This window comes from Rattus rattus, chromosome 1 (genome assembly GCF_011064425.1).
Source record: "Rattus rattus isolate New Zealand chromosome 1, Rrattus_CSIRO_v1, whole genome shotgun sequence".
NCBI classification, from domain to species: domain Eukaryota; kingdom Metazoa; phylum Chordata; class Mammalia; order Rodentia; family Muridae; genus Rattus; species Rattus rattus.
The window spans coordinates 66940908-66952943 of record NC_046154.1 but is presented as its reverse complement, the minus strand read 5'-3'; the positions used below and the strand labels follow the sequence as shown (position 1 = coordinate 66952943).

The following is a 12036-nucleotide window of genomic DNA, read 5'->3' as shown; positions in this document are numbered from 1 at the left end:
ATGAAACACCGAGTGTCATGTGTGCAGGATGCTGGTTGAGGTGTCAGAGGCACTGCACGGGGAGGACCAATGAGCCATCTTCCCAGGGAAGCCCCCCTGCCCAAGACAGCAAGAGAAGCACAACAGGGGACCACGGCAAGGCCTGCTGTGTGCTCCCCAAAGAGCAGGGCCAGGGGAGCAGTTTTTGTGCTTCTGAGGGTAGATGACCTGGGGGACCCATCTGTACCGGAGATCACTGGGAGGCAGGGATGCTGGAGTCAACTGGGGACATGATGGCTGGGTTAGGAGAAAGAGGAGATCGGGATGGACTTCGTCTGTTTCTTACTTTAGTTCCAAAACAGAGACTTTGGTTTTTGTTCTTTTCTAATCCCAGATACTTTTGAGCAATGTTGGAAGCAGATTAAAAATGGTTTTCTTGGTCATGATGATGTGCTCCCAATAAACTTCAAGAATTTAGTCAGACTCCAGAGACACTCTTGGGACTCCACAGAATGTGTCCATGGCCCATTGCCTTGGACAGCTGTGGAAAACTCACACGTGAATCAACTTGAAATTGACGAGTCTGTGTGAGATGCAGGAGCCTGCTAACGCAGATGACAAACATCCCAGCGTCGGATATTTATACCGTACATTCTCCCCTCTATAGAGTCCTTCCCACATGTCTAATTTTATCTGAAGCTATTTTAATACAAATACACCAGTAGAAGCTTATACCTTTGGGGAGAAAAAGCATCCCGTCTTTATGCTCTTGTGGATCTTGTCTATTCTGGCTTTTGTTAGACTCATTACAAAGGATGCAGGTGCTTCAATGAGAAGTTGAATTTTATTTAAAAAAGAAATTTTTATTTTTGTGATTTCTAGGTATTGCTTTTAGGGAAATATTTTTTCTGTTGTTTTAAGAACAGTTGCCATATGTGTGTATGTGTGTTTATAGAGGTGTAGAAGTCTTAATATTCATAAATATTAATCATATGTTCATAGTGGCTTTACAAAATAGGTGTGTGTGTGTGCGCGTGCGCGCGTACAATCTTGCAGTAAACTATAAAGTCTACTAGCCAACAAATAGTTTTTTCCTAGGATCCCTTCCCTCTGACAGGTAAAGCAGAGGACTCAACAGCTGGAATCCACTATTATCTGTTCAGGAAACAGGATGCGGGTGGCCATGTGTTTTACAAGGCTGGCTGTCAAGCATGTTCTGCACAGTGATGACACATCGCTGTGCGCTAGTGAATCCATCTTTTCAGACGCGGACCTTCCTGTATGCACACACCTGTTTTCCCGTGTTGGTCCCAACCTGTGAAGCATCTGCTTGTGGCAGGTGCTATTGTTTTGAACTTTATCTCTGCTTGGAACCATGAATAATAAAATCAATCACACCGTCCAATTGCTACATTGTTACTTTATGTTGACACAGAGTAGGAAACTCCTCACACATAACAAGCCTCACGCATTCCTGCACTCTGGCAATGTCTAGGTCACTTATGAGCTGCTTCCTTGGATGATGGATGGCACACAGGAACGAGAACAGAGCACACTTTATGGAAAAAAAATAAGGCAAACAGTGGGGAGTGAGGGCAGTGAAGAGCTGCAGAGCAACAGGTTACTTGGCTAGTCAGGCAGTGGGAGGAGGAAGCTGAAGGGAACAGTATCCACGCAAGCCAGGGGACCGTATTTTCAGCAAAGGATGGAGGATGAAAATGAGTGGATTAGAACACAGTCCTCGTCGCTGGCAGCCACGGGATGGTGAGACGGTGAACTCAGCAGCCACATCCCGAGGGAAGCAGGGCAACATCTCCACGAGCCAGACACGCCTGTTCCCTGATCCTGGGGTCATGGGTGGTGCAGGTTGAGGGATGCAACATGCAAGCAGGACAAACAGTGTGCGTGCAGAAACCAGAGCTCCTCGCACATCTGGCTACTGTCCTATGGATGCCCCGTAGAAAGTGGCCTCAGCCACTGTTTGTTGACCAGGCTGTAAGGGCCCAGAAGGCATAATGAAACTCACCTGTGCAAGAACTTGACTTCCAAATCACCCAGCCCTCAATCCGTGACACCTTCTCAAGCCACTCTCGACTTGTTTTAAATCAATCAATCAATCTATGTATCTATCTATGGATCAATGTATCTATCTATATATCATTGCATCTATCTATCTATCTATCTATCTATCTATCTATCTATCTATCTATCAACCATCTATTTATTTACTCTGCTTTTTTGAGACAGGGTTTCTCAGTGCAGCCCTGGAAGTCCTGAAATTCACTCTGTAGACCAGGCTGTCCTAGAACTCACAGATCTTCTTGGCTCTGCCTCCGGAGTGCTGCAATTAAAGGTGTGCACACCCATCATTCAGCTCTTGTCAACTTATTTGGATTAGGAACCAACTGAGAGTCTCTTGAATAAAGAAGGGAAGAGGCTGGGAAAACACGGAAGGTGTTTGGTCCCAGATAGCAGCGTTCACTGTAGTAACTGAACAAGAGGCGGTGTGGAAGAGTGGCGTATCATCGTGGTTTCCACTCTGAAAGTCATCTGGTGCCTTTTCTTTGAAAGGTTTCTCTAAGAACACCATGTGGCCCAGGGGGAGGGGTATATCGCATAACCCATTGGTTTGTGTTTGGGATGAGCCTAAATCTGCCCACAGATGCCGCCTAGCACAGTGCCCTACAAACTCACTGAAATGTTTCTCAGATGAGCCTGAAGGCTGACCACTGATGTTGCCCAACATGGTGCTGTGCTGACTTTTGTGCCAGCTGGAGAGCCGGGGCCTCAGGTGTCCAAATTCCTACACATCCAAGGAACTGAACATAGCATTGTTCATCCAACCACCTTGACCCACATTTGCTAGCAATCTCTCCAGCTGACTTTACTGGTCTGGCCTCTGGGCTCTGGTCCACCATACTTCACACTGAATGAAATCAGGGTAGGGGTTTTGTTTCCAATCTTAAAAAAAACCCTGTGAATAAGAATTAGTATTGGGGACTCATGGCTTCTGCCTTTCTCAAGAAGTACACAGGCACATGTTTCTCCTTCCTCAGCTGTACTTTTGAGGCCTTTGACATTCTTTATTCTATGATGTTCTACCACCAACTCCTGGTGATGGGAGCAGCAGAAAAAGGACTTCTCATGTTTAAAGATTTAAAATCCGGGTGTATGAAATGGAAAGTCAGTAGAAGGATCTATGCTGAGCTCATTTGATTTGAATGAGAACTAGAGGTGGAGGAATAAATGAAACACTCGTTTATTGTTTAAGTGTCATCTCTCAGGAAAAATCCACGATTGATGTTCTATTCTTTTCAAAGATCTAGCTTTATGTCTGGGTATGGGCTTGAGCTTTTTTGGTACAATCAAGGCTTTCTCAGTCCTGACTGCAGCCAGAACTGCAGTGAAGCTGTCTAGTGCTTGTCATGATGTGTGGACGAGTAGTGGTTTGCATGGAAGGGTTGTGCTCAGTATCAAGTGCATGGAAGGAGACGGGATTTGAAGTTAGAGGTGTCGCTTGGGAACCAAGATCTGCTGCTTATGGGACATGTGACTCTGAGCAAGGCGTTTCCTCTCTCTGAATGCTGGCATCCTCAGCTGTGTACTATAAACAGAGTGGCAGCAAAGAGGACACAGGATGAACCGCATAAGGAAGACTATGAGAAGCTGTCATTATTGCAAGTACCACAAAGACAAGGACCTGAGGATGTGTAGCAGGGCAGTGAGACAATATGGTACCTTATCCAAGCTTGTTAAGACAAATTCAAGAGGACCAAGAGGCTTTAAAAAGAGATTGGTTATTCAACAGCAAAAGATATTCGTCATGCCGGGGCCAGTATCTAAGAACATTTCTTCATTAATCCTGCACATCTGCTCTCAGATTTAAGGAAAATCAAAGCACTGGCCAAAAGGAGGGAGAGGATGGGACATGCGACCCTTCTTCATCTGACTGTCAGGGGACGATCGGAGCCCAAACATTTTCCCTCTGTGTATTTGCCAGTGAGCTGGCTTCTGGCTAATGTGTCTTAAGTTGAGAGTAAAGACTCTCTTATTTAAATCTCTAAGACAGAAAACCTACATCCCCACACCACATGCTCAGCTCTCCTCACATTTACTAAATAAAAGTATTCAGCAGCGCCCCAGAGACAGTGACATTCAGAATGCCTTGGTGTGTTGAGTTTTTCTGGACTTGGTAAAACAGAGAAGGTCAACATTGATGCTCAAGGTTTTCCACTGCAGCCATTACGATAGAGGTTAAGAGTCCTTCTGTACAACAGTCATTGGGCAGCTTGAGTTCGACTAGTTATAGCTAGGTACCCCTCCCCCCTTTTCTCTGTTCTTCCTGCAGACTGAGGGGGACACAGGGGGAGGCCATTGCTTGTCAGGAGTATTTTATAGGAAGAGACACATCGGTCTGTAAAACATGGTGAACTGGGGAGCTGCAAACGTCTTTAGTAACTGGTCTCCTTCCTCTGTCTGCGGAAGGTACAGCAACAGTCTATAAAATTCAGGTTAGCGTAAAGTATTGGAGTCCCATCCCAAGGCTAGACGTCTCCATGGGTGGTCATTCATGAGTATTTTGAGATGTGCAAATGAGAAACACAGCACACAGAACCCGGTAGAGAAAACTGTCAGAAGCATGCCAGCAATTTGTTGATTTAGACCCAGAGTGAAGGTATTTTTTTTGTCTCTTCTATAAATCTGAGGATTTCCTTTAATCACTGAGTAAATGTTTGCCTTGAAGATTTCATTTATTTCTTGTTACTTTGGATTTTTGAGGCAGTGACTCGAGTTGCCCAAGCGGGGCTCAAACTCACAACTTAGCTGAGCTCAGCCTGGAACTCCTGATCTTTCCGCATCTACCCACAGGGGCACTGAGATTGCAGCCATGCACCCAACATCCAGCATGAATGTTCCTGAATGACAGGATAAAGGTTGATGATGTGTAGCTTCCCATCACACACAGCACTTGCACGGTCCGTAGATTGTTCTGTGGAATGTTTGGAATAAATTGGCTACCGTGGTTTTGTTTTTTTTTTTTTTTGTTTTTTTTTTTTAATTTTAAAGAGAGGGTTTCTTTGGGTAGCTGTCCTGGAACTGGAGCGCTGGCTCTGTAGACCAGGCTGGACTCAAATTCACAGAGATCTGACTGCCCCTGCCTCCCAAGCACCGTCACCCAGCACAATTACTAGTTTGTTTTTTTTTTTTTAAGTCTCCTAATTTGAAATTTTTTTCTTTATACTAAGCCTAAGTTCTTGGCTGGAAGAAGATGTTTTCTAATACACTCTGATATTAAGCTTTATGGTTGTTGTTTTTTTCCTTCTCAAAAGCCAATTTGTACAGACTACCAAAATGAATGGTTTCCTTCAAAGTCTTTCTTTAGTCATTAGTCTTATGTATTAAACGCTCCTGGCCAACAGAAGTAAAATAATTTTTTTTTTATTAACTTGAGTATTTCTTATTTACATTTCGAATGTTATTCCCTTTTCCTGTTTACGGGCCAACATCCCCCTAACCCCTCCCCCTCCCTTTCTTTATGGGTGTTCCCCTCCCCATCCTCCCCCCATTACCGCCCTGCCCCCAACAATCACGTTCACTGGGCGTTCAGTCTTAGCAGGATCAAGGGCTTCCCCTTCCACTGGTGCTCTTACTAGGCTATTCATTGCTACCTATGAGGTCAGAGTCCAGGGTCAGTCCATGCATAGTCTTTGGGTAGTGGCTTAGTCCCTGGAAGCTCTGGTTGGTTGGCATTGTTGTTCATATGGGGTCTCGAGCCCCTTCAAGCTCTTCCAGTCCTTTCTCTGGTAATCTTGTTTTTTAAATTGGAGAAAAACAAAACAAAACCCAAGCCACCTAAGAGATGGAGGTTAAATTCGGAAACAACCTCGAATCCCACTTCCTACTCAAGTGAGAGGGGAAGGAATATTTTAACCTTCAAATCCAAAAGCTTTCAAAGCTTTCAAAGTACTGACTCATTGCAGAAGCTCGGCTTGGCATTCTGTGGGAGACTGACATTTGGGATGAACTTCTCTAAGTGGCTCTTCAACAGGTACACGGTGCACAGGTGCCTGGGGACAGCTGAACTCACCATGTGGCACACATACGTCACACATGGGTGCTAGCAGAGATACATTTTGCCCTGTGTTGTTCTTTCCTCCCGCTGAAAGATACTTCTTTTTGTTCTATGAGATTAAGGCTTCTCACTTAGGTTTCTCAAAGCAAGACAAGCACTTGGCAAACGAAAATAAAGAGCTGAACTTGGTTTGGAGGGGATTCTCCTGAACTCATGAATTGTAACTCAATTTTTAACGCAATGAAATTGAGATTTAGAACCGTTCAAGACCCGTTTAGGTCATGAGGGTAGATTCTTTTGGAATAGATCCATTGGCGCTATAATAAGGACCGTGGGAGGGGCTCTGTCCTTGCCTTTGTGAGCAACATTCAATGCCTGTGGAGGACGTGTGTTCACTGTGCTGTCCTGACAGCAGAGAGCCAGCCCTCGCCAGGCAGGCCCAGATCCCTAGAATGATGAGCAACTGAGCACACAGTTCTGTGCTTTATAAATTACCCAGTCCTAGGCATTCTGGTAGAGCATCACAAAATGAACCATGACAGTAATCCACACCAGCTACGGAATTCCAAGAAAGGCGTAAGAACAGCACACATGCGCGCGCATGCGCACACGCAGGTACCTCCCTGGCGCTCGTAGGGAGTTACCGCTGACTTTTCATGCCCTCTGAATCTGGCCCTTTTGTAAAATTCTTACTCTCCTGTCTCAACTCTTTGCAAATCTAAGCCTTATGGTTTGTTATCACCAACATTTTGTTTTTTTTTTTTTTTTTTTGGTCTCCCTCACTCATTTGCTTCCTGGTTTAAGTACAATACGTATATGAGTGCCGTAAATGAAGTACTCTGCAGACCCTTTCTGATGAGCGGAATCTGCACACCTGGCTTGCTTTGTGAAATCTCTTGATTTCCATGTGTTTTCAACAAATTCTATTTTCTTTTTAAAAATGAAAGCTTAATGAATTTGAGCTATATTTGGCTCATCAATTTTGTAACTTGTGCTTTAAAAATCAATCGCTTAGTCCAATTTACTTACAAATGTTACTTGAATAAATGAACCATTCAGGTAGCTGGACCTGGGAGGAATGCTTGCCTGACACTTTTCTTCAGCAGGTCAAGACTTGCTTCTTTATGTCCTAGTCGGGTCCTTGCTGGCTGAGAATGGGATTGAATCTTAGGATGGTTTCCTCTGGGGAACTGTAGTGGGACCCACATCAGGAAGCCTGAGCGGCTATGGTATCGTGACCACTTCCGTCTCTTACGAGCATTCATGGGCAGTGTGTTCCCCCACTGTGCAAGTAGAGAGCAGAAAGTGACTTTTCTTCTTACTGTGCTTTAAATTTTATTTTGGGAGGAATGAAAATTGCTCATTAGGTCTAGCTCTCCTCTGTCATTTTGCAGATTAGTACCTGGATGAAGCAAGGCACAGTGGAAGATTTGGAAAGCTAGGTTACGATCACAGGGGGAAGGCGTCAACATAATTATGTGGGAATTATCAGCCTTGAACAGTGAACAATAATGTGTGGTCATTACTGTAGATCATCCAGATGGCTCATAATAAAATGTCCACACGAGTCCCCAGATACTCTGGCTTCTTACAGATTTGTCCCCTAATTTGCAGCCAGCTTCTCTGTGGTGTTGCTTAGCAATGTCACAGTGTTTGCCGAGCTCTGTCCTGTGAGGGGCTGTCTCAGACCATATTTCACTGTATTTTACATGAGCTGGATGACCAGGCAAGAAAAACAGGCCTTTGGATATGAGGTTCTTCTCTCTTTTTGAAATGGGGTAGGGAGAGGATGGGGTAGAGTAGAATAAGACTTCTAATGGGAAGGATGTTTGCTGGAACAAAAACGAAATAAGGAACATCCCAAGACCCAGCCTAACGTAGCATGGCTAGAAGGAGACCTGTCTCTTATGAGAGTTCTTTTAACTGTGCCATTTCAGACCTTAACAACTCTCTGCAGGTGGCTTCAGATCCTGACACATTGCTAGAGTGCGCTTTGCCCCTTTTCCCCAAGGTCAAGGTGAAAACCAGGCGACCATATCATATGGTAGGTCTGTGTACAGTTTATAACCTTGCACAGCAGGATCTGCTCTTCCTGGCCAGGAGGAGGTGTGTGTGCTCCTGATTTTTTTGACACGAGACTTCTGAGACTGCACGTACAGAGAAGACAGCGTGTTTCATAACACTAAAAATTTGAGTAAGTTCTGTGGTTGGGAGAGGGGCATCTAAGGAGACGGAGGGATGCTAAGGGGCTTTTGTGATCTCAGAGATGAGATCCCCCCCTTTCTGCTCTGCACCCCGCCCTACCTGAGGTCTGTGTGTTCTACTGCAAGGGTGGTCTTATCTGAATTCTTCTGCTTTGCTGACTTTTTCACACCACTTGTCAGTTAACCTTTTCAAAAGCCAAAATGAAAACCCATTACTATCTTTTTGTTGTTGGAACTTTATTGAATGTCCTAATTTACTCCCCCACTCCAAAACTGGGCCTTAAGATTTAAGGTCCCATAGGCATCACTCACTGAATGCCCCCAACCCTGGGATAAGCCATTTCCTTTCTGCTTGCCTGTGTCAGACACTTGCTCCTGCTGCTGTGCTTGTCAAGGTTACCTTAACCGGTTTGCTTTATACAGGTTAGGGCTAGGGACCACTGTATTCGTTTCGTTAACTCAGCCTCCTGTGGAGTTCCTGGTGCTCTGTAGGTGATCAACAATGAAATCCCCCTTTAAAGTGTTCTGGTTGTCTCCCTGCTTTTGGTACCTCTGCCTGTGATTCTTTTACTGCTCTAACTCTACAGGTCCTACTACTCTTTAGTATCTGTTGGGAGGAAGTCGGTGACGGGAAGGATGTGCCTGGTGCTACTCTAGGAATGCTGGCAATTCCTCCTACAGTGGGAGGAGTTACTTCATGCATAAGAAGAACGAGACCTCAGCACACAGACAACACCTAGGGGATGGGAGGGAAGACACTCCTGAGAAGAGCAGTTGCTGCACCGTGGCTGGAGACCATGGCGGACTTGCTCCTGGATATCTTCTGGGGGCATGGCTGGACTTGGTTTGTATAGTACAGAGAACTGGAGCTAAAGAATATCCAGATATTGGACCTGCACAGGCAGGCTTCTACCCTGTGACACATGACATAGCAGAAGTATTCTAGGGTGGAGGAAGGAGGGTGGGAGACAAGAAAATAAAACAAACAAAATCTCATCGCCCAAGGGAAATTAGGGCAAAGAGTAAGACAGATCGTGAAAATGGGAGAGGGGCTGAGAACAGTGCTTCCAGGGTAAGAAGATACAACAGAAAAGCAACTACTTCTCTGATGCAGAAGTAATGGAGAGAAACAAGCATCCTTAGAATCACAGGTCCTTTAGAACGGTATCGCCCTGGCTGCCATTTCACTATGTACTTAGCTCCTGACCACAGCAGAAATACGCAGCCCGCACGAAGACAAACTTAGAAGACTGGGTTAAAAGTTGGAGGAAGACTAACATGGTTCTCTAAGATTTCACCATCCATTCCAAGTGTAACTCCATTAATCAGACTGACTTCAGAGGACCGGGATATATTTCACAATATCTATAATATACCTGAAGCTATACAGTGGACATGATGAATGAAGCAGGAGAGAGGAGCAGACATCTTCTAGCCCCGGTAGAATCTAAGGGTAGCCCGGGGATGCTTTAGCAGGGTATAAAAAGTAGGGCAGCAACTGCTTTTCTAGGTTTTCATCACTATGTTGGGAAAGAGTGTGTGTTTTTTCATGTCTGCTGACCACACTAAAGCTATGCACTCCAGGTGACGTTCCGACCCCTCAAAGAAAACACGTGAATACTATGCCATGCCACTTCCTCACTGTATAAAAGACAGAAGTTTGTAGATACAAAAACTCTAGCTTTGCAGCTCCTGGATAATTTCTGCCCACTAGAAGGTGAGTGTCAGAAACTCAGCCATGCTGCCATCCAGGGCTAAACGGGCTCCCTTACAAGGGAAAATACAGAAAAGAAATCAGGGACTTGTTCTGCAGTATTTGGGACTGAACCAGAGCCTCAGGCATGCTTGTCTGGTACCATGGAGCTAGCTATACTCCCAGAACTTTTCTGACTTCCGATTTTTATCTAAGCTCTTACTAAGTTGTTTTGGCTGGTGTTCAGCCTTCTGAGAAGCTGGCCTTGGTGGTTTGAATGAGAATGTCCCTATCTGAACACTTGGTCCTCTGTTGGTGGCACTATTTGGGGAAGTTGTGGAAACCTTGGAGTGTAGTGTCTTTTTTAAAAGATATTATTCATGTGAGTGTTTTGCCTGCATGCGTGTATGTGTACCACGTGTGTGCAATGCCCACAGAAGTTGGAAGAGGGCATCAGATCCCTGGAACTGGAGTTACAGATGCTGGGAAATGAACCCAGATCTTCTGCAAGAGTAGCCAGTGTTCTTATCCGTGAGCCATCTCTCCAGGACCCTGGAAGTGGAGTATCGCTGACGAAAGTACCTCATCTGGGTTGGGTCTTGAGTTTATATTCTTCCTCCATTTCCAATTGGCTCTCTGCTTTATTCTGCATTGGAAGATGTGATCTCTCAGTTTCCTGCTCCTGCCTCCATGCCTGCTGGGTGCTGCCAAACCTCTCTCTCCCTTGGGAGAATTTTCTTACCATAGTTTTCAGGCATGACGCTCACTCCCGCTAATGAGGCGTGTTTTGGCCTGAAGGCTTTTGGGCTAAGGCAAAGTTCCTTTCGTTATTAGTTGTTTGAGCACGGGAACTGCCACCCCGGAAGACAAAATGAAAGTAGCTGTGTAGACGTTGCAAAGGTCATGTACAACCATGGCATTTGAGCTGGCTGCCCCAGAAGTAGTCTGGGGCCAGCACTGCCTACCGGTCCCTGGGAAACTTTGCAGATAGTGAGAGTTCCCAAAAGAAAGTGTTTTGAATGGGATTGCCACGTGTGCCAGCTTGTAAAAGAGACATGTTTTATAAATGAATGGGCAGATGTATAACCTTCCCTCCCCCATCCGATGGAGCCTGGACAGCATCACACAAGCAACAATGGTTTCTGGCTTTTTTCCCCTCCAAAACACTCAGGCACGAGTGTATAACATCGTCTCATTTGAGCACAAACAGCCGGTAAAGGACCATGTGGTGTGGGTGAAGGGATGGCTTTAATGGTTGACACGAAGAAGCCAGATCTGGCAGACTTTATCATGAAGGCCAGGAGAGACAGGAGCCTGAGGGCCACGTGAGGATGCACATTCTCAATAGGACCAGCATCCCGAGGATGGTGGTGAGCACTTCCCAGACGGATGGGGTAAGGAGGAAGGACCATCTCACCACTAAAGGCAGGCGTTCAGCTCAAATGGTTCCTTTGGAAGGGAACCCTTGGACGGGCTATGGCACAGACCCTATTCCTGCATGCCATATGTACACCGCATTGTGAAAACATCTTTTGCCCTCAGGAGTGCCTCTGTGCCCTGCCCCTATGTCCAAGGACTGTTTGCAAAATTGCTTTTCCTGTCTTGGACTCTGAGTCCTCCTTTATGAAAGAGTGGCCATTGGAGAATAAGAATTTACCGAAGAGGTAAATGAGGTTTAACTTTGTGCTTTATAGCCTGCCTCTGTCATGCTACGTTTACTCTCAAATGCCAGCAAAATAAATTGTTGGCTGAGGAGGGGAAACTATTTCCACACTCAAAAGCATTTATTTTCGAAAGACAACCACATTCCCTTATGCCCTAATTGATATTCATTTATATTGTGTTCAACACAGGAGGGGTTGCATTCTAATCTTTATGATGCTAAAATACAGAAATAAGCTCTATCATTCCTAAAAGAGGGGTTAACCAGCTTGTCCTGCTAATAGCCTCCTCTCCTCTACCTAGAGGTTTAGGGTTTTCCACTGCAGTCATCTTGTTAAACTGAGGCCCGTGGCCCCAGTCTTCTCTTCTGGGGAGTTTTCTTCTCCTGTTGCTACTCACTTCGCTGGCTCAGGCTGTGTGCAAAC

The 12036-nt window shown here is 45.3% G+C and overlaps 1 protein-coding gene across 1 annotated transcript in view; it reads right to left on the bottom strand.

Annotated features, from left to right (window-relative positions):
* The window catches only part of Slc24a2 (solute carrier family 24 member 2), a 225556-nt gene that overhangs the window by 63746 nt on the left and 149774 nt on the right, over positions 1-12036 (bottom strand). The gene's annotated exons all lie outside the window — the stretch shown is intronic.